The sequence below is a fragment of the Hyperoodon ampullatus genome (genome assembly GCF_949752795.1).
Source record: "Hyperoodon ampullatus genome assembly, chromosome: 11".
NCBI lineage: Eukaryota > Metazoa > Chordata > Mammalia > Artiodactyla > Ziphiidae > Hyperoodon > Hyperoodon ampullatus.
In genome coordinates, this window is record NC_136924.1 from 95,142,496 (window position 1) to 95,164,671 (window position 22,176).

Below are 22,176 nucleotides of genomic sequence, written 5' to 3' on the forward strand. Positions count from 1 at the left end.
TTCTGGAAATATATATTGAAATATTTACAGGTTTTGCTTCAAAATTATAATGGGAAAGGTGAAGTGGTTAGGTGAACGTAGATGGGAATGTGGCTGGGATATAGGTAAGGCAAGAGTGTACATAGATTGTTGGATATTAGAACTGAGTATTGTGAGTCTAGTAGTTTACTATATTAATATAATATTGTGGATATTTTTGGATTCATTTTATTATTTTGTCTAATTTTATGTATGTTTGAAATTCTCCACATAAAAACTTTAAAATTAAAAGGAAATAACAATAAAAGTTACATTTAGAATTGAACAAAAATTAAAACATTACATATCAAAATACCTAATTTATTTGTTTAAATACCTGGTACACATAGAAGTACATTTTATAAACCTAAATTAACTATATGTATGGAAAAATCAAGAAAGATTGTTAAATGGATGAAATGAGTTAGAAAAAAAGCTAGAAAAATGAGAAAAAATGTAAATATAAAGAATGTTGACAGAGAAATTGTGAAGAACAGAAATTAATAAAGTGGAAGTCAACAAAATGATATAATCAAGAAAACAAAGAGTCAGTATTCTAAAGTTTAATAAAACAGATATCTGGTAAATTTGAAAGCCTTGATGAAAATTATAATGCTCTAGAAGAATAAAAAATTATACAAATTATCAAAATTGAGGTTAGATTATTTTGAAAAATTGAATAAACCATTGACCATAAATGAAAGTGAATTAGGAGTAAAAAGTATTCCTTCACTTACAAAAGAGAGTAGCGTAACAATACTTTACAGAAAATTTTCACCAAGCTTTCAAGGAAATGATAATCCTTATACTAAAAACACTATTTAGAGAGCAGAAAAAGAATACCTATACAAATCATTTTAAGAGTTTAGTATCACAAGAATCACACACAAAAAAGAAAAGAAAATTAAATATCAATCTCACTTATGAACACAAATGTAAAATGCAAAATAAAATATTGCCAATTTGTTTCAGCTGTGTATTTAGTTAATTTTACATTAGCTGCTTTAACAGTAAACCCTAAAACTCAGTGACAAAGCACAGTAACCCAAGCAGATGGAGGCTTTGTCACTTTTAATGTGTCACTTCCAAATACTCATCCAGCAAGCAAACAGTGAGAGTGAAGGCGCCCACAGGAAGTTTTAATATGGCAAACCTGGATATGATGTACATCACATTTACTTATACTCCATTAGCCAGAACTCAGTCGTATGATGAGACAGTCAATATGTGTATTCAAAAGGAAAAGGAAAGAAACTTGGTGCAAAACTAGCCAGTCTCTGCTACAAGTCAAGTGTGTGTATGTGTATGTGTGTCTATGTAGCTATGTGTTCCAGTAATCTACCTAGAATGTAATGAATTAAAACAATAATTTATTATTTTTCTCTCATGGTTCTATGGTTTGACTGGGTTCACACTACAGGGCAGTATTTGCTTTGATTCTCTCTTGCACTTGAAGTCAGATGTTGTCTAGGGCTGTGGTCCTCTGAAGATTCGACTAGACTGGGTATCCAGTATGGCTCCTCAGATGGCATGCAGTTCATGCTGGCCATCACCTGGTGTCTCACCTAGAAATGTTGACCAGAGTGTCAACACATGTCCTCTCCAGATGGCTCAAGATTCTCACAACATGGCAGCAGGATTCCAAGAGACTGTGCCCCAAGTACGAGCATTCTAGGGAACCAAGGCAGAAACTGAAAAGCCTCTTAGGACCTAGCTTTGGAAGTCACATAGTACCACTTCCATCATTGACCCTTTTTCAAAAACAAGCCATAGGGCAAGCTCAGATTCAAAGGAAGGGAACCACATAAGGCTGTGAATACTGGAAGGTGTGGTTTATTGAGGAACAATCTTTAGCCACTAGCTTTCATGATCTTCCATAAGGCCCCTACTCATCTGCATCTCTCTTACATGTACAAAACACCCATCCATGTTCCCTTCCAACATTAGATGTCTTGTCATATTATGACATCAGCTTCAGGCTTGAAATGCAGGATCCTGTCATCTAAATTAGGTCCAAGTACAGATGAGATTTCTTGGGGTCATCTGCCTTAATTTCAGTTCCTCAAGCATAGTTCATCTCAATCTGAAGATCTGTGACCTAAAGATAAAAGTTATCTGCTGCCACTCTGCTGGGGAAAATCACAAGACAACTGTAACAGATATTTCTGTTCAAAAAAGTAGAGAACAGGAGGCACACATCAGTTAATGGTCCATAGCCACTCTGAAATCTAACTAGGCACATGTCGCCAGTTCTCTAATTAGGGTTCAGTCTTGCTTCCTCAGAGTGGTTCTCTGTGGCTCCAGAATCCACTCCACACTCTAATTCATCCTTTATTTTCCACGAGAAAGGACATGTTTTCAGTTGAGATATATTCTCAGTCTTCTTCCTGTCTATAGAAGTTTGAGGGCTCTGAAATCTCTTTTCATTTTGAACTGTGTCTGTTCTTTAATGTCCCATCTGGCAGTGCTTCTGTTACTACAACTATCTTTTTTTTGTGTGTGTGTGGTATGCGGGCCTCTCACTGTTGTGGCCTCTCCCGTTGCAGAGCACAGGCTCCGGACACGCAGGCTCAGCGGCCATGGCTCACGGGCCCAGCCGCTCCATGGCATGTGGGGTCTTCCCAGACCGGGGCACGAACCCATGTCCCCTGCCTCGGCAGGCGGACTCTCAACCACTGCGCCACCAGGGAAGCCCTACAACTGTCTTTTAAAATGTCATGGGTTTCATATCAGTCTTAATGAGATTTATTCCATGAGACAAAAGCAACACCCACAAATCGCTCCAACACAGGCACCTCTACCTTAGGTCACCTATGAGGCTTCTGTGACCAAGACTATTAGAATTCCTATTCTCTAGCAAATACAGTCTGAGAGGAATATTCCTAAATTTCTTAAAGTCATTTTTTTTCTACTTAAAAGTACCTGTTAGGCATAACCTTATTTAGTTCTGAATGTTAATGTTGCATGTTACAGTCAAAACTCTGACTTCATTTTTATTCCAAGGGTACATTTATTGTCCTGGATTTGATTTTTTTTCATGATGCCCAGGAATAAATGTTAAAGAAATGTTTAAAACATATATAAGAAAAACTTTAGTAATGAAGAACACAAAAAAGGACTTGAGGGCTTCCCTGGTGGCACAGTGGTTGAGAGTCCGCCTGCCGATGCAGGGGACACGGGATCATGCCCCAGTCCGGGAAGATCCCACATGCCACAGAGCGGCTGGGCCTGTGAGCCATGGCCACTGAGCCTGCACGTCCGGAGCCTGTGCTCCGCAACGGGAGAGGCCACAACAGGGAGAGGCCCGTGTACCGCAACAAAAAAAAAAAAAAAAGGACTTGGACAAATGTTAGAACACACTATATTTTTGGATAGGTTAAGTCAGCATTATAAAAATGTCAAGTGTCAATTCTCCCTAAATTTATTTATAAATTTTATGTAACCAATTCAAATAACATTAGGATCAGAGATGCTGATTCTAAAATTCATATTTAAAAAACCACACAAGATATGTGAACCTATATATATATCCCTGGTTCCTGGCACAGTGCTCCTAAAACCCTTGTATAAGAGTACTTGGAGAATCTTCTGTTCGAATATTTGGTTTTTGACCCTAGTTTCTGACACAGACCTCCTAAATCCACTGGAATTTTTTAGGTGATAGGAGATCTTTTCTTCTAATGAGGCAACTTTTAGTGGGCTCCGGGATAGCTTCAGGATGGGGTCTGGTCACCAGAAAGAGCAAGCCATGATTAGAATCTATTCCTGCTCAAAATAATGGCTTCAATCTCTACACCTCAATGCTCTGGGCTGCTGCGCCCCCTGCTGTTTCATCCTTAGGTATATATAATTCCTCATTCATTTCAGTTAATTTGCAAGAAACTTATCCATCAACCTGATGAGGTTGTCTCTCATTTTCAGCCCTACTGTGGGTTTCTATCTCTGTCTTCAGCATCCTTTAAATGGGCCATTAGGAAAAGAAAAGGAGAGAAATGGGTGCTCATTTGATTCAGAAGTCCAGTTTTGTTTCAGTTGCTATGCTTTTGGTCAGAGAATTCTCAACCTACACAACATACTTGTGAAGGAATTTTATCCTTTTTTTTTTTTGCGGCACGCGGACCTCTCACTGTTGTGGCCTCTCCCGTTGCGGAGCACAGGCTCCGGACACGCAGGCTCAGGGCCCATGGCTCACGGGCCCAGCCGCTCCGCGGCATGTGGGATCTTCCCGGACCGGGGCACGAACTCGTGTCCCCTGCATCGGCAGGCGGACTCTCAACCACTGCGTCACTAGGGAAGCCCTATCTATTCATATCTAATTTTTATATGGGTTTTCTTTTCTTCTTTCTTTTTTTCTGGGGAGGAAAATCAAATATTGATGTGATTTTATATTTGCATGGTATTTTAAACATCTCAGAGACTTTTCTATACATCTCATTTTATCTAAACTGTTCCAGAGAAAGATCCAGAAGCAATGTAAGAAACTATTTTCCTTGGCCTTACTGTAGACCATAATCACAAGGCACAGGTTTCACAATGGAAAACTTGGAAGAAATCTTTGAAGATGATCCAAAAGATCTAATTTAGAATGTGAGAAAGAATTTTGTATAAAACAACTGATTCTCAATCACAGGGATTACATAGGCCAACAGGAGGGAGGGTAGGAGGGCAGGTCAGCCAGAAGTCTAAGAATTCTCTCCCCAGTTCAGACCACTTTTTAAATTTCACCTTCATATTTTCCAAAGAGAGAAGAAGAAACTCTGTACTAGTCCCTTCCCTCAAATGACGCATAGAGTACCACACATTACTATGTATTTTGATCCCTTTTTCATAAGGTCAAATATTGCTGATGCATTTTTTCATAAAGAATGGTAGAAATAGGAAACAAAGATAAACACCTTTTCCCAACATCTTGCTGCTCCCAGAAAAAACAGTTAAGTTTCAATGCTAGTGCTCTTTACTGAATCCTGGGATTAAAATTCCAGATTTCCAGAACCATATTTTTGCTTGCAGAAGCAGAAAGAATATATATGTGTGGGGCAGTGATGGCTTTATCAAACAAGGACCAAAGAAGAAACTGGGAGAAGGGTCATTTTATTCACTATTGTATAAAAAATTTAGACAGAACAACATAAGTTGCTACATGTTTTTATTCAATAATATGAGGTTATGGAGATATATACGTATGATAACAGGAATTTCCCAAATAATAACAAGACCCGCCTGCTCTTCCCTGTCCCTTTATCTTTTTTTCTTTTTTTTTTCAAAAAAATGTTACACAAACAAACCTTAACTGAAAGTATACAAGCCCACTTTTCTTTTCCCAAAATAAACAAAATATCTCTCAGTTTTCCCAGCATTTTCCCCTTCCTAATGTGGAAGAATAATTTACTAAAGTATTAACCAGTGTTTTGGTTTCACTGCTGAAAAGGATTTGGAAAGAATGTGATCTGTGCTGATTCTTATCCTCTGGTATTTTTCCCTTCCCTGTTTCAAAAGTGTAGCCTAATCCTTGTGTCTTTTGCCTAAAGAACTTTCAAGGTTAGAAGCAGAGGTTGCTTAAAGATAACTTTGTGAAAACCCTGGCTGCTTGGGCAAATTACTCTAGGTGCTCCTGAGGAAGAGGAAAAAGAAGACTTTTGCAGGGAGGTTAGAGGAGAAGCCCCAATGGCAGGAAGAATTCAAAACCAGGATGTGGGTGGAGGTTTATGGGACCCAGGACAGTGGGCACCTGGGGCCCCTCCATCATTGCACCCAGGGTAAAAGCCAGGACCTCTGAGTTAAATGGCTGTGTGAGGCCAACTCTCGACCACAGAGCTCCCAGTCTCAGAAAATATTCCTGTGTCCAAATATAGCATAGAAGCAGCCAAGAAGCCAGGCTTCAAAGTGGCTGAGGGGTTGGACAATGGCATGGTCATATGAGGAGTAACCAGTTTCAAGCAAAGACTAAAGCAATTTCTGCAGTAGTATATTTCTCTTTTTTAAATTGAAGTTTAGTTGACCTACAATGCTATGTTAGTTTTAGATGCACAACACAGTGATTTGATACTTCTATACATTACAAAATGATCACCATGATAAGTCTACTTACCATCTGTCACTGTAAAACGTTCTTACAATATTATTGACTATATTCCCCATGTTGTACATTTCATCCTCATGATTCATTTATTTTCTAACTAGAAGTTTGTGCCTCTTAATCTCCCACACTTATTTCACTAATCCCCCTACACCCCTTCCCTATGGCAACCACCTGTTTGTTCTCTGTATCTATGAGTCTGTTTCAGTTTTGTTTGTTCATTTTTTTTTTCAAATTCCACAGGTAAGTGAAATCATATGGTATTTGTCTTTCTCTGCCTGACTTATTTCACATAATATCCTCCAGGTTCATCCATGTTGTCACAAATGGTAGTATTTCATTCTTTTTATGGCTGAGTAATATTCCATTGTATTTATATGCCATATCTTCTTTATGCATTCATCTGTTGATGGACACTTGGGTTGCTTCCATATCTTGGCTACTGTAAATAATGCTGCAATGAACATAGGGGTGCATACATCTTTTCAAATTAGTATTTTTGTTTTCTTTGGATAAATAGGAATGGAATTGCTGGATCATATGGTAGTTCTATTTTTAATTTTTTGAGGAATATCCATACTATTTTCCATAGTAGCTGCACCAATTTACATTCCCATCAACAGTGTACAAGGGTTCCCTCTTCTCCACATCCTCACCAAGATTTGTTATTTTCTTTTTGATAACTGCCATTTTGACAGATGTGAGGTAACATCTCACTGTGATTTTGATTTGCATTTCCCTGATGATTAGTGATGTTGAGCACTTTTTCATATACCTGTTGGACACTTGCACATCTTTTTTGGAGAAATGTCTATTTGAAGAAATAGTCTTTTGCCCATTTTTTAATCAGGTGATTTGTTTTTTTGCTATTGAGTTCTATGACTTCCTAATATATTTTGGATATAAACCCTTTATCAGATACCTGATTTGCAAATATGTTCTCCCATTCCATAGATTGCCTTTTCATTTTGCTGATGGTTTCCTCTGCTGTGCAGAGCTTTTTGGTTTGATATAGTCCCATTTAGCTACTTTTGCTTTTGTTGCCCGTGTCTTTAATGTCATATCTAAAATATCATTGTCAAAGCCAATGTCAAGAAGTTTTTTCTCTATATTTTCTTCTATGAGTTTTACAGTTTCAGGTCTAATGTTAAAGTCTGTAATACATTTTGTGTTGATTTTTTTGTATGGTGTAAGATTTGTATATGGATATCCAGTTTTCCCAAAACTGTTTACTGAAGACACTATCCTTTCCCCATTGTGTATTCTTGCCTCCCTTGTCAAAGATCAATATACTGTAAATGTGGGGGTTTATTTCTGGGCTCTCTATTCTGTTCCATTGGTCAATGTGTCTGTTTTTATGCTAGTACCATCTTCTTTTGATAACTATAGCTTTGTAATATAGTTTGAAATCAAGAAATATGATGACTCCTACTCTGTTCTTCATGCTTAGGATTGCTTTGGCTATTCAGGATCTCTTATGACTCCATATGAATCTTAGGATTTTAAGTGGCCAATTCTAATATCTTGTCGCTCAGCTAGTCCTAGAATTCCTACTTTAGAAATATATTGTAAGAAAGTTGATAAATGAAAAGACTTTTATAAATTTTCTATATGGCATTAGTAGTCTTTGCATCTTTTAGAGAACATAAAAGAGTTTCTGAAAGAGAAAAAAATTAATATAATGTTTCTTTCCTAAAATACCAGCAATGAACAAGTAAAATATACTTATCAAAATTTGTAGGACACAGAAAACACAGTGTTGAGAGGAAAATTTATAGCATTGGATGCATATATTCTTTAGAAAAAAATAAACATCTAAAATCAGTAATCTAAGCTTTCATCTTAGGAAACTAGAAAAAGAAGAGCAGATTAAGTCCAAAGCAAGCATATTTCAATAAGAAAAGAAATATTTAAAAATCAGAGCAGAAATCAGTGAAACTGAAAAGAGGAAATCAATAGAGAGAATCAATGAAACAAAAAACTGATTCTTTGAAAAAATCAATAAAATGATAAGCCTCTAGCAGGCCACCTAAGAAAAAAAGAGAGGTGACATGAATTGCTAATATAAGAAATGAAAGAGGGGACAACACTAGAGATCTCACAGACATTAAAAGGATAATAAAAGAGTACTAGGAACAATGCTATGCCCACAAATTTAATAACCTAGATGAAATGGACTAATTCCTTGAAAGACACTTCTGCCAAAACTCCCACAAGAATAAATAGACAATTCAATTGACCTATATCTACTGAAGAGATTGAATCAGTAATTAATAACTTTGCAACACAAAAACCACCAGGGGTTCACTGGTGAATTTTATCAAACATTTATGGAAAGAGTTACACCAATTCTCTACAATTTCTTCCAGAAGATAGAAGAAGAGGAAATACTCTCTAACTCATTTTATAAGGCCAACATTAACATAATACAAAAACTGTATCAAAATAATACAAGAAAATAAAACTATAGACTAATATCTCTCATGAGCATAGGTGCAAAAAGCTTCAGAAAAAAATAGTAAATCAAATCCAACAATGTATAAAAGAATTATACACAATGACCAAGTGGTATTTACCCCAGGTATGCAAGTCTGGTTCAATATTTGAAAATCAATTAATGTAACCTATCACATCAACAGGCTAAAGAAGAAACTGATATTACATGATATCAATAGATGCAGAAAAAGCAGCTGACAAAATCCAACACCCATGCACCCAACCTACTCTCAGCAAAACAGAAATAGAGGGGAACTTCTTCAACATAAAAAACATTTACTAAAAACTTACAACTAATATCACACTTAATGGCGAGAAACTAGAACTTTCCCACTAAGAACATGAACAAGAGAAATATATCCCCTCTCATCACTTCTTTCCAACATCGTACTAGAAGTCCTAACTAATGCAATAAGACAATAAAAGGAACTAAAATTTCACAGATTCAGAAAGAATAAATAAAACTCTGTTCAAAGATGACATGATTGCCTATGTAGCTATCTGAAAGAATCAACAAAAAAACTCCTGTGACTAATATCAGATAGCTACATAGAGTGGTAATAATAAGGTTGCAGGATACAAGGTTAATATAAAAAGTCAGTTGCTCTCCTAAATACCAACCATGAACAAGTAAACTTTGAAATTAAAAACACAGTATCATTTACATTATCTACCCACCAAAATGAAATACTTAGGTATAAATATAACAAAATGTATACAAAACCTATAAGAGGAAAACTTATCAAACTCTGATGAAAGAAGTCAAAGAAGAATTAAATTAACGGAGAGATAGTCCATGATCATGGTTAGGAAGACTCAATATTATCAAGATGATAGTGCTTTCCAATTTGATCTATACACTCGATGTAGTCCCAATCAAAATCCCAGAAAGTTATTTTTTGGATATAAATAAACATATTCTAAAGTTTATATGGAAAGGCAAAAGACCCAACACAACATCTAAAGAAAAGAACAAAGTTAAAGGGCTGACACTACCCAACTTTGAGACTTACTGTAAAGCTACAGTAATCAAGAGAGGGTGGTAATGGTGAAAGAAGAAACAAACAGATCAGTGGAACAAAATAGAGAACCCCAAAATTGACCCATATAAGTATTGTCAACTGATCTTTGAGAAAGAAGTAAAGGCAATACAATGGAACAAAGATAGCCTTTTCAACAAATGATGCTTGAACAACTGGACATCCATATGCAAAAAAAATAAAGAAAAGAAAAGAAAAATAAGGAATCTAGACACAGACCTTACACTCTTCATAAAAATTAACTCAAAATGTATCATAGACCTAAATGTAAAATACAAAGCTATAAAACCCTGGAAGGCAACATAAGAGAAAATCTAGGTGACGTTTGTTATGGGGATGACTTTTTTAGATACAACACCAAAGGCACTATCCATGAAAGAAATAATTGATAAGCTGAACTTCATTACAATTAAAAATTTGTTCTGTGAAAGACTCTATCAAGAAAATGAGAAGACAAGCCACAAAGTGGCTTTTCTATTTATTTTAACTAGATACTAATTAAGCAACCCCTAAAGGAATTAAACTTAATTTCCTCACAGAATAAATAGCATTTACCAAGATAATCCTGTTTATCTGTCTAGGCTTGTCTGTTTGTTTATTTTTCCTTCATTTTGTTTATTTTATAAACAGCACATGGCTACTAAAGTAAATTTGAAAAATGCAGCAAGCCACAAAAGAAGTAAAAGTCAGCTCCCTACCTCTTCCCTTCATTTTCTGAATAATCCAGCCCCACACCACTAGATGGGGCTAGGTAAGATAGATGCCACACGGAGTTGAAGAGAATTAAGACAGTAATTGGTGGGGTGTACAGCTTGGACAAGGGTGAGAAGAAGGTTCACAAGGGAGGGTAGCCTGGCTCAAGCTGTCAGAGCCAGAGCAAGAGGAGGAGGGTGTCCTTATGGAGGGGTAGTCTATGTGTGGGACATCAGAAGCCAAATGGAGTATGTATGAATGTATGTACATGTTTATGTGTTTAAACATACATAAACTCTGCAGCTCCATTTGCTGAGAAAGCCTAGTAGGGACACCATAAAAATAATGGGCATACCTGCAGCCCAGTTCTTGATTTCTAATGTCATTTGCTAAAAAAAAAGTTTAAAAAATTTAAAAAAAGAGGAGGAGAATTATAAGATTAGCCTGAAATATCTTGGGACAGAAGATAATTGCTCAAGAAGGATGAGGACATGTCAAAAGGACCCAGAAGCCAGCTTAAATGGACTTTTACTGGCCAAATCTGAGACTATCTGAGCATCAAAATAAATAATGAAATAACAGATGATAACCCATTAAATAAAGTAGGAAAACATGACTATACTGGCATAAACAAATAAATAAATACATAGAAATTTTGATGAGAAGTAGGACATTTACATAGTCTGATAGTACCTCCCCATAAAATATTTATTAATTACAAAGGAAAAAAATAACTTTATAGACAAGAAGTCTGGCACATATCACCTTAATCAAGTGATTGAATTTAATATCATCCGAAATGGGAGAAATGGAAACATGTGCCACCTGATAGTTACAATAAGAAGAACACAGCATCACCCTGGGATATCCCTGCTGAAGAGGTAGATGCCTTCTGGACATCTTCTACCTGGATGTCTTATAACCACATCAAACTCTTGCCCTCTTCTCACTTTTCCTTTCCTCCTGTATGAACTATCTTGGCAATGGCATTATCATCACTAAATCAGCTAAATTTGCTCTCCCTACCTCCATTCTAAATCTTAATCTGAAGCACCATTATCTCCCACCAGTGCCAGAACAATCTTTTTGGTGTGACATCAGCATCGTGGTGGTGTGAGATGCTCTCTTTATCTCTCCCCTTCAATCTACAACCAGTAAAACATCCACAGCTAAACAAAGGTGCTTCTGGCCAACACACCAGGACATCAGAGAATTCCAAACATCTGTACATCTAAAGGTGGGCGGACTAGGACACATAAAGGAGGCAGAGCCAGGGGAACACTGGAAGCAGTGCCTGTAATCTTGGACCGTCAGCCTTAATGGCTGAGCCCGCAGCCCCAGACAACCTGGTAGCATCAGGGGAAGAAGCGCACTGGCCTCCTGGCTGCAGAGGCACCCACAGCCACAGGGTATCGGACAACAGTGGCAGCAGGGACGGTGACCCTGTTCCTCCAGCCACAGAGGTGCCTGCAACTCGACCCCCACACACACAGTGGCAGCACCCATGACCCAAGAATCCCAGCCATGGCAGAGATACCCATGACCCTGGATCCCCACCTCTCCTCCCCTCACAGCACCAGAGCTTACAACCCAGGAGGCCCTGGATGTGTCAGAAGCACCTGCCATCCTGGTGCTCCAGGTGGTGATGCCAGTGACACTGGAGCAGCAAGGCACCCATGATCCTGGAGGCGAGAGCAGCGACAATGAGGGCACCAGGCAACACATCTGACAAAGGCAGTGGAGGGTGGAAAGTGCCCATTCTCAGATACAACTGGACAAAGGCAGTGGAGGGTGGAAAGTGCCCATTCTCAGATACAACTGGAGGCAGTAGTTCAGGTAAGAAAACCCAAAAAGCTTGTGCTATAGCGCCACCCACTGGAAAACAAAAGAAAGTCCTCGAATTATTAACCTATTGAATCTTTCTAACTAAGTTAAAAAGAAAAAAGTTTTACTTAAAGAAGAAAGGTGTTTGCTACTTCACGTGTCCTGGCAGAAGAACAACTCATCAAGTACCATGAGAAGCCATGGTAACATGATATCAGAAAAGGGAAATGACGATGCTCCAGAACCAAACTTAAAGTCATGGAATATTGCAGTCTAACTGATAAAGAATTCAAAATAGCTGTTATGAAGAAACTCAAGGAGCTACAAGAAAACTCAGAAAGGCAGTTCAATGAGCCCTGGAATAACATTAATGAACAGAAGAAATACTTTATCAAAGAGACTGAAACTCTGAAAAGGAACCAAACAGAAACTAGAGCTGAAGAACTCAATAAATAAGATGAAGAATGCATTAGAAAGCACTGAAAATAGAGCAGACCATATGGAAGAGAGAATTAGTGAGCTCAAAGATGGAAATCTAGGAATGATACAGGTGGAAGAGGAGAGAGAAGTAAGATCTTTAAAAAATGAAGAAATTCTAGGAGAACAATCCAACTCCAGTGCTTTTATATTTTGCAAGTATAAAATTAACTTGTATTTAAATAATGCTAACTTTACCTTTTCCTTTATACTTATTACCTATTTATTTTATTTTGTTTTGTTTTGTTTTGTTTTATTTGTACTGAATGAAACCTGTAGAACAAACTTAAAGAGTAGTGGAGATACACTTTTTGTCTTACTTCTGACTTACTGTAAATACTTTAATGTTTTCTTATTAAGCATGGTACTGACTTTCAGTGGATATTTAACTCTGTCAAATGCCTTTCTACATCTATGGAAATAAAATGAACTTGGTCATGGCATAAAATCAGTAATTCTTTAATGTGCTGCTGGATTATGGTTACTAAATTTTCATTTAAGACATTTAATTGGTATACATAAGTGAAATTAGTCTCTTTGTGTTATCTTTGCCAGGTTTGGAAATCAATGCTATCCTCAGTTCATAAAAAGAATTTTGAGTTCCTTGTTTTTCTGTCCTCAAACAATTTTGATATTATTGGATGTGTCATTGGTACTTTGCTCCAAGAAATTGCTCCAGCAGTGTCACATTGACTGTCATGTTTGTTCAAGTAATAGCCAGGCCCCAGTTGTCAGTGCTTTCTTTATGTCAACATTTTACACCCACATGAGTTCACAAAGAAAGAACCTCATTGCATTTTCAAGAAGAGTTATTCACCTTGAACTCAGTGTGTGTGCAATTAGTGTTATGGATGGATAGACGGAAATAAAGGGAAGGAATAAATTACTGATAGCATAGGATGATGAAGTTGCCATTGTCTAACGTAATATTGGCAAGGAATCTAAAGAAACCATGATGTCTTTATAAAAAACAAAGAAATGTGAATTACATAGCTGTTAGTAAATTCATAGCTTAATTCACAATCAAATAACTGTCCCTAGAATGTTAATAAATACATTTTAACTTGGAAAGTGTTCTCTAATAGAAGACATCAAGTCCTCAATACTTAGCTTTTTCAGCTCTACATGTTCTATCAGTGACTAAATGCACAAAAGGAATGCTTATCAGTTTTGCAAATAACTGTGCTGGGAAAGACAACTCTGTGGACATTAGAATCACATTTGAAAAACTGAATATAAAGACCAACATTTGCCAAAACAGTATTCTTTTATATATTAATTTTAGTCCTTTTTTCCTTCAACAATTATTTATTGAGCACCTAATATAATAACTGGGTGCTGTTCTGGGCATTAATACGTATATATACTATATAATAGTATAGTATAATAGTAAATATATATATATATGCACATATATACACACATAGTATCATATAGTTACATGTAATATATTTTATGTCATATAGTCATTTATATTTATATACAGTGTTATATGGTCACATATATATGTGTAATGAAATATGCTATGAAGAATAAAAAAGAGGGTAAGGAAATAGAGGACAATGTGCAGAGGACTGCTATTCTGGTAGAGTGGTCAGGAAAGGCCTTTGTGTGGAGGCACGGGTACAGAGAAATGAATGAAGTATAGGAGAAAACGTTATGCATATTCCAAGTGCCCCAGGAAGAGAAAACAGGGAGTGCAAAGGTCCTGAGAACAAGCAGGATTTATGTATTCTAGAAACAGGAAAGGGGCCAGCGTGAGTGCGGCAGAGTGAATAAGATAGGGTCAAGAAGTGAGAGAGTGGCACGGACATATATACACTACCAAATGTAAAATAGATAGCTAGTGGGAAGCAGCCACATGGCACAGGGAGATCAGCTCGGTGCTTTGTGACCACCTAGAGGGGTGGGATAGGGAGGGTGGGAGGGAGGGGATATGGGGATATATGTATATGTATAGCCGATTCACTTTGTTATACAGCAGAAACTAACACACCATTGTAAAGCAATTATACTCCAATAAAGATGTTAAATAAATAAATAATAAACTTAAAAAAAAAAAAAAAAAAGACAGGGTCAAGCCATAAAAATTAGATCTGACCATGGGAGGGAAATAGCCAAATCCTGTAGGGTCTTGTAGGCTTTGATAAAAATTTTGGACTTTATTTTCAGGATCATGGAGCGCTGTTAGAGGAGTTTCCCAGGGCATGATATAATTAGATTTTTATTTTAAAGGATTTATTTTGGCTTTTGTGAGAGAGTGGATTGTAAGAGAGCAGTGGTAGGATCATGCATACAAGTTAGGAGACCCTTGCACTAGTAGAGGCAAAGGATGATGGTTGTTTAGACTAGAATGGCATAGATGGAATAAAGAAAAGTGAGCATACTAAAGATATATTCTGACTTGCTGCTAAACTTTAGGTTGGAAGTAGTAGAAAGGAAGAAACCAAGGATGAATCCACATTATTTTGGCCTGAGCAATTGGTTTAATGGAGATACCATTTACTGAGAGGAAAACGACTGGGAAGAGAAGAAGAATCAGATGTTTAATTCTGAGCTTGTTGAATCAGGTGCCTATAAGACTTCAGTGGAGAGTCAGAGTAAGCAGTTCTAAATACAATTCTGAATCAGAAGGGAGCAATCAGGGATAGATACTTTGCAATGAGAAATTGTTTGAGAAGGAGAGTTTAAATACTCTCTAAATACAGCATTTAAAGCCCTAGGACAAGGAGATATCCCTTTGGAGAGAATGTGACTTGAGAAGGGATGAAATTAGAAGACTGAACTTTGAGACGCGACAACGTTTAAGTGTCAGGAAAACAAATAGTAAAAGACTCTGAAAATGATTGACAGAATCAAAGTGCAGGATGTTGAAATTCAAGTGAAGAAATTGCTTCAGGAAGGATTTCAAGAACAGAGTGAGCAACTATGTCAGTTGCTTCTGAAAGACAGAATAAAATGAGAACTGAGAATTGACCACTGAAATTGGCAACATGGAGATCACAGGTGACTGACGGGTGGAGATAAAGCCTGATGGGAGTCAGTTCATGAAATAATGGGAAAAGAAGTGGAAGTAGTAAGTTTGGGCAAATATTGAGAGGAGATTTGTGGAAAAGGGAACAAAAAATGGGGAGGTAGATAGAGGGATATGTATAGTCGAGAATTTGTTTTCTCACAGATGGAATATATATTTATATGCTAATGAAAATAATAAAGTTATGGTGTAGTAGAGAGAGGTAAATCAATCTAGTAATGAAGTTTTTGAGTATGCAAAAAGGGATAAGTTCCAGTAAAAAAAGTAAAATGATGGTTTGGATTTAGATGCATACACAGTTCATCCGGTGCAACATAAGAGAAGACAGAGTACATAGGTACACATGCAGATGAGCTGGTAGTTTCAGTATTGGTGGAAGCTGATCAGAAGTTTTACTTCTGATCGCTTCTATTCTCTCAGTAAATTAAGAAGCGATGTCATCAGCTGAGAGAAAAGAAGGCATTGTTTACAAAAACAATGACATGGGAGAGTGAGAGGATCAAATTACTTGAGCAATATAGTAGCACTGCATGGAGGCTGTGTTTGTACCAAAGTCTATAGTCGTGAATTTAAAGTGAGAGCTGTCAGCATGCTGACATGCTTTTCACAAGCCACATTCTTAATTTTGATGCAAGTGAATGTAAGCTCCCCAATGGCAGAAACATATGGTCTCTGTTAACCACAGAACAGTGTCTGGTACAAAGTATGCATTAAAACATATGTGGACTGACTAAATAATATCCATCTTCTCCACTTGACTGCTTTGCTTCACCATATCCCAGTACTTAATACAGAGTCTGTTTCATAGCAGGCTTAAATATTGACTGAATGGATGAATGACCCAATTAATCAATCTCTTTTTTTCCTTCACTTCTGAACTTTATACCCAACTCCCTACTGAATAGCTTCGCTGAATTTCACAAGAGAGCCTCAAATCCAATATATCTAAGACTCTATCTGATAGTTTCTCTACATCTGTTACTAGCAAGGTCATCCACTAGAGCCCTAGTGAGAAACCTATAGTCATTCTCTATTTATCATCTCTGAAATGGATAAGTCCATAACTGTTTTATAAATTTCTGAGCAAAATAAGTGAAATATAGTGTTTAGCATAATGCCAAGCATATAGTACCTACAAATATTAGCTATTACCAGCTTTTAATGATTCTAAGATACACATCTTTTCACATCTCTTTAATCATGACATTTTACAATCAGTAGTGTATCATAATTTAATCAGATGAGGTTTGTTTAAGTAGCATATTAGATAATGGTGTCCTATATATCAATAGTGTATCAGGCAAGATAAAATGCAGTACTGTAACTTTTCTCTGCAATATGCTCATCAATATTAAACTAGTAATTGAGTCATGTCCAGTACACTTCAAATCCATATTTTTCTCCCTCTACCTAATGTTGCAAACTTACTTTAAGTCCTTGCTTTCTCTATCCATTTAGAATGAATTTTTCATCTGTCTGTGTATCAGCTAGGAATCCCTCTGGCAATAAATAACAGAAAAGCAACTAGCAATTGCTAAACAAATAAGGAAGAAGTCCATAGGTTGACATTCCAAGGTTGACAAAATTACCCAATAATACTGGCAGAGACCAAGGCCCTTTCTATCTTTTGGACTTGCTTTAGCATGCAGACCTTGATCCTTCTGCCTGTTGCTTTGTCAGCTCAAGATGGCCATTGAAACTTCAAGCATTACATCCATTTTCCATGCAGAAAGAATAAATAAAAACGTTCATCGGTGTGCCTACTGAAACTTGTTCTTTTTATTAAGAGAGCAAAAGTTTTCCATAAACCCCACCCAGAAGTTTTCCATTTATATGTCACTGGCCAGACTAAATCAGATAGCTACCCATGGTTTGAAGATGGCTAGGGAGAAAGATGCTGTGTGGGTAGTTAAGCCAATGAGCATCGTCTGCCATATTTTGGCAAATATCTTCTCAATTTTTGAGACTTAGCTCAAGAGTTATATCTTATCTATTTACTTATTTGTTTACTTATTTGTTTGGTTCTTGGGTTTATTATTCATTTACTATTTATTTAGCACCCAGCACCTAGTACATACCAGGTACTGTTATAGGCACTGGGGATACAGTGATGAGCAAAATCCCTTCCCTTGTGGAACTTCCATCCTAGCCTTGACCTTTTTAAAAAAAATTTTTATTGGAGTATTGTTGCTTCACAATGTTGTGTTAGTTTCTGCTGTACAACGAAGTGAATCAGCTATATGTATACCTGTCCCCTCCCTCTTGGACCTCCCTCCCACCCCACCCCCATCCCACCCATCTAGGTCATCACAGAACACCAAGATTTCCTTCTCATTTAGGTCACCACAGAGCATTGAGTAGAGTTCCCTGTGCTATACAGTATGTTCTCATAAGTTATCTATTTTATACATAGTATCAATAGTATATATATGTCAATTCCAATCTCCCAATTCATCCCACCCTCCCTTGTCCCCTTGGTATCCATACGTTTGTTCTCTAAGTCTGTGTCTCTATTTCTGCTTTGTAAATAAGATTGTCTATACCAATTTTTTCAGATTCCACATATATGCATGAATATATGATATTTGTTTTTCTTTCTGACTTACTTCACTCTGTATGACAGTCTCTAGGTCCACTCATGTCTCTACAAAGGACCCAATTTCGTTCCTTTTTATGGCTGAGTAATATTCCATTATATATATGTACCACATCTGCTTTATCCATTCCTCTGTTGATGGACATTTAGGTGGCTTCCATGTCCTGGCTATTGTAAATAGTCCAGCCTTGACATTTTGATCCAATATTTCTACTTTTAGTAATTTACCATACAGACTACTCTGCAATGACAAGCATGCTCATTGATGCAATAACTAGAAAACAGAAAACTGACTGATTATCTATATGGTATTGATTTATTATAATATATATATATATAAAGTAATTATTCAAAAGAATATACCTCTCTTAATATAGATATTTATGCTGACATGGGAAGTATCTCCAATATATGTTTTAAGGGGAAAATTGCAGAGCAAAATGTATGGTGTAGTAAAATCACACTTTTGAAAGAAAATCCATCCTAAAATTCATGTGGAATCTTGACGGACCCTGAATAGCCAAACAATTTTGAAAAAGAATAAAGCTGGAGGGTTTTCCCTTCTTGTTTTCAAAACATTACAAAGCTACAGTAACCAAAACAGTGTGGTACTGGCATAAAGACAGACAAATAGATCAATGGAAGAGAACAGAGAGCCCAGAAACAAACTCTCATGTATATGATGAAATGATCTTCAACAACAGTGCCAAGACCACTCAATGGTGAAAGGACAGTCTCTTCAATAAATGGTGATGGGAAAAGTGGATATCCATATGCAAAAGAATGAAGATGGACCCTTATCTTATACCACATACAAAAAGTAACTCAAAACGGATTAAAGAAATACATGTAAGACCTAAACCTATAAAACTCCTAGAAGAAAACACAAGGGAAAATCTTCATGACATTGGATGTGGCAATGATTTCTTGACTATGACACCAGAAGCACAGGCAGCAAAAGCAAAAAGAGATAACTGGAAGCTACATCAAACTTAAAAACTTCCATAGATCAAAAAACACAATTGACAGAGTGAAAAGGCAACCTATGGAATGAGAGAAAATATTTGCAAATCATATATCTGATAAGGGGTTAATATCCATAGTATATAAAGAACTGCTACAACTCAACAACAAAAAATCAAATACCTGGATTTTTAAAAAATGAGCAAAAGACATGAATAGGCATTTTCCCAAAGATGATATACAGATAGCCAATAAGCATATGAAAAGATATTCAGCATCACTAATCATCAAATAAATCTAAATTAAAACCACAATAAGATATTATTATTATTGTGGTTATATCCATTAGGATGGTTACAATAAAAAATAAAACCAGAATATGGAGAAATCAGAACTCTGTGCACTGTAAGTGGGATTGTAAAACAGTGCAACCACTATGAAAAATACTACGAGAACTCAAAAAATTAAAACTAGAACTACCATATGATCTGGCAACCTCACTTCTGGGAATATATCCAGAAAAACTAAAAGTGAGGTCTCAAAGGGATGTTTGTACACCTATGTTCATGGTAGCATTATTCACAATAGCCAAAAGGTGGAGGCAATGTAAATGTCCACTGATGGATGAATGGATAAACAAAATGTGGTATAAACACACAATGAAATATTATTCAGTCTTAAAAAGGAAATCCTGTCACATTTACAACCTGGATGAATCTTGAGGACATTATGCTAAATGAAATAAGCCGGCCACAAAAAGATAAACACTATATGAGTTCACTTGGTATCTAAAGGAATCAAAGCCAAAGAAACAGAAAGTAGAATGGTGGTTATCAGGAGCTAGGACAAGGGGAAAAGGGGAGTGGTTGTTTAATGAGTATAGGTTCTAAATTTCAAGATAAAAAGTTCTGGAAATCTGTTTCACAGCAATTGAATGTATTTAATACTAATGAAGTGTACATTTTAAAAAGGTCAAAATGGTAAAAAAAAAAAGGAAAAGGAAAATTTACAACTGCCTCTTCATATATATTATTATATACAATAATACCTATAGGCTGGAAATATATGGAGTGGAAGATCATGTGTTGTTTTCTATTTTCTAATTCCTATATTTTTACATGTGCATTATTTTTATAATCAGAGAAATATTTGAAAAACTTGAAAAAATGAAAAGTTACTTTCTTCTCTCCAATTCTCTTCTTAAATAGTGACTGTTTATTTGTGCTTACATTATCACCAACAGAATTTATCAATATAATGTTTGCTGATTGAATTCATAAACTTATCATCAACTAGTGATGATGAATAATGCCTTCAACAACAATTTATATTTAGCATCAATTTAATAATTAAATTTAATATGGTTATTCATTTAATAAATATTTATTGTTATTAAATGACTATGATGAGCCAGACTGTGTAGGTTTTAAGTAACTAAATATTATTGTTTTTTGCAACCATCTTCTGATGAAATAAGAGAGGAAAAAAGAAAGAGAAGAAAAAAGAGGTTATGACTAGTTGATAACATTAAATAGCAAGCCACCTAATGAAATCCTGTTAACAAGCCAAGATAATATAGTCCAGATGTGTAGTTTTCCAGTGGTTTGGTTTCACAAAAGTTAGAGCATAAATATATAGGGAAGTGAATAGATTCAACATCCTTTAAAAGTGTAACTGAAAGGATGGACTATCTTCTGACTCCAAACACTCCACCCCAGCTTCTGCCAAAAAAAACCGGTGGAAGAATAACTGTCTCTTGACTTAGAAATTAATTGCATTCTTAACGAACTATAAGAATTTTTGTGGTAAATTATGCATTCTTCTGTAAAAATTAAGGAGTCTATGTTAAGACCAGGTTAATACAAAGATGAGCCACAGGAGAAACAGCAGACAAAACTCAAATTTTCCCCTCAAAAGGTCCTATGTCACATGAAAAGCTGCTTCATAGAGTAAATTTTGTTCTAAACATAAAATCTTAACACTTGTTACTCCTCTGAAATAAAGTTTCAATGGAATATCATGTTTACATAACATTTAAATGAATTATAGTAAAAACTTTAGTCTTCACTTAAGAGACTCACCAGATGAAATAACATTCTTCATTTCAGAAAACAAAACCAGTGAAATGTTAAAGGCTTGTGGCAAATAATAATCTCTCAAAACCTACACAGTTTTGCTCTTAACAGTCAAGTGTACATGCTTACTCAGAATCATTGTGGTTTATTGCCAAATCTGCATTACTACAATTACAAATTTTAGTAATAAATTACACAAACTGATAGAGTATAAATATGAAAAAAATCTCAGTTTTTGCATAAAAATTGGGTTGAAGTTGTTGGAAAGACTCAAAAGAAATTAATATTTTAAAATACCATTTATTAGACCTAGAGGAAATAACTATAAATTTTAAAGAAAAGTGTAAAGAATTCAGGAAGATTCTTAACTCCAATTAATTCACAAACAAGAGAAAACCCGAAACTAGAAATGTAGTCAATGTATTAAGATGCTCTTTATGCAAGATAGTGCAGTAGATTTAATCAGGTCATTTAAGCTCCATTTATAAAATTATATCATAAAATATTTATACCAATAACAAAAAATCATCAACTTATTTCATCCAATAAAAATTAACATTTTTAAACTTTCTAATAAAAAATAAAATATGTGAGTGCATTAGCAAGATGGCAGAACAGGAAGTTCCCAGCCCTTATCTTCCCACAGAAATACCAATCTGGAAACCATGCACAAATAAAAATGTCTTTGGGGGAGCTTTGGAATCCAGGTAGAAAGTTGTAGCACCCCAGTAGAGCCAAAGACTGAGGAAAGCTGCTTTGAGAAGGCAGGCTCATACCCTGGGAGCAGACCCACTGACCATAGACCTGGCTGTAATCTGGTAGTAGCCCTATCTCCCTGTGGATTCAGCTCCAGTCTTGCTTGTCCATGGTCCTGCTACCAGACC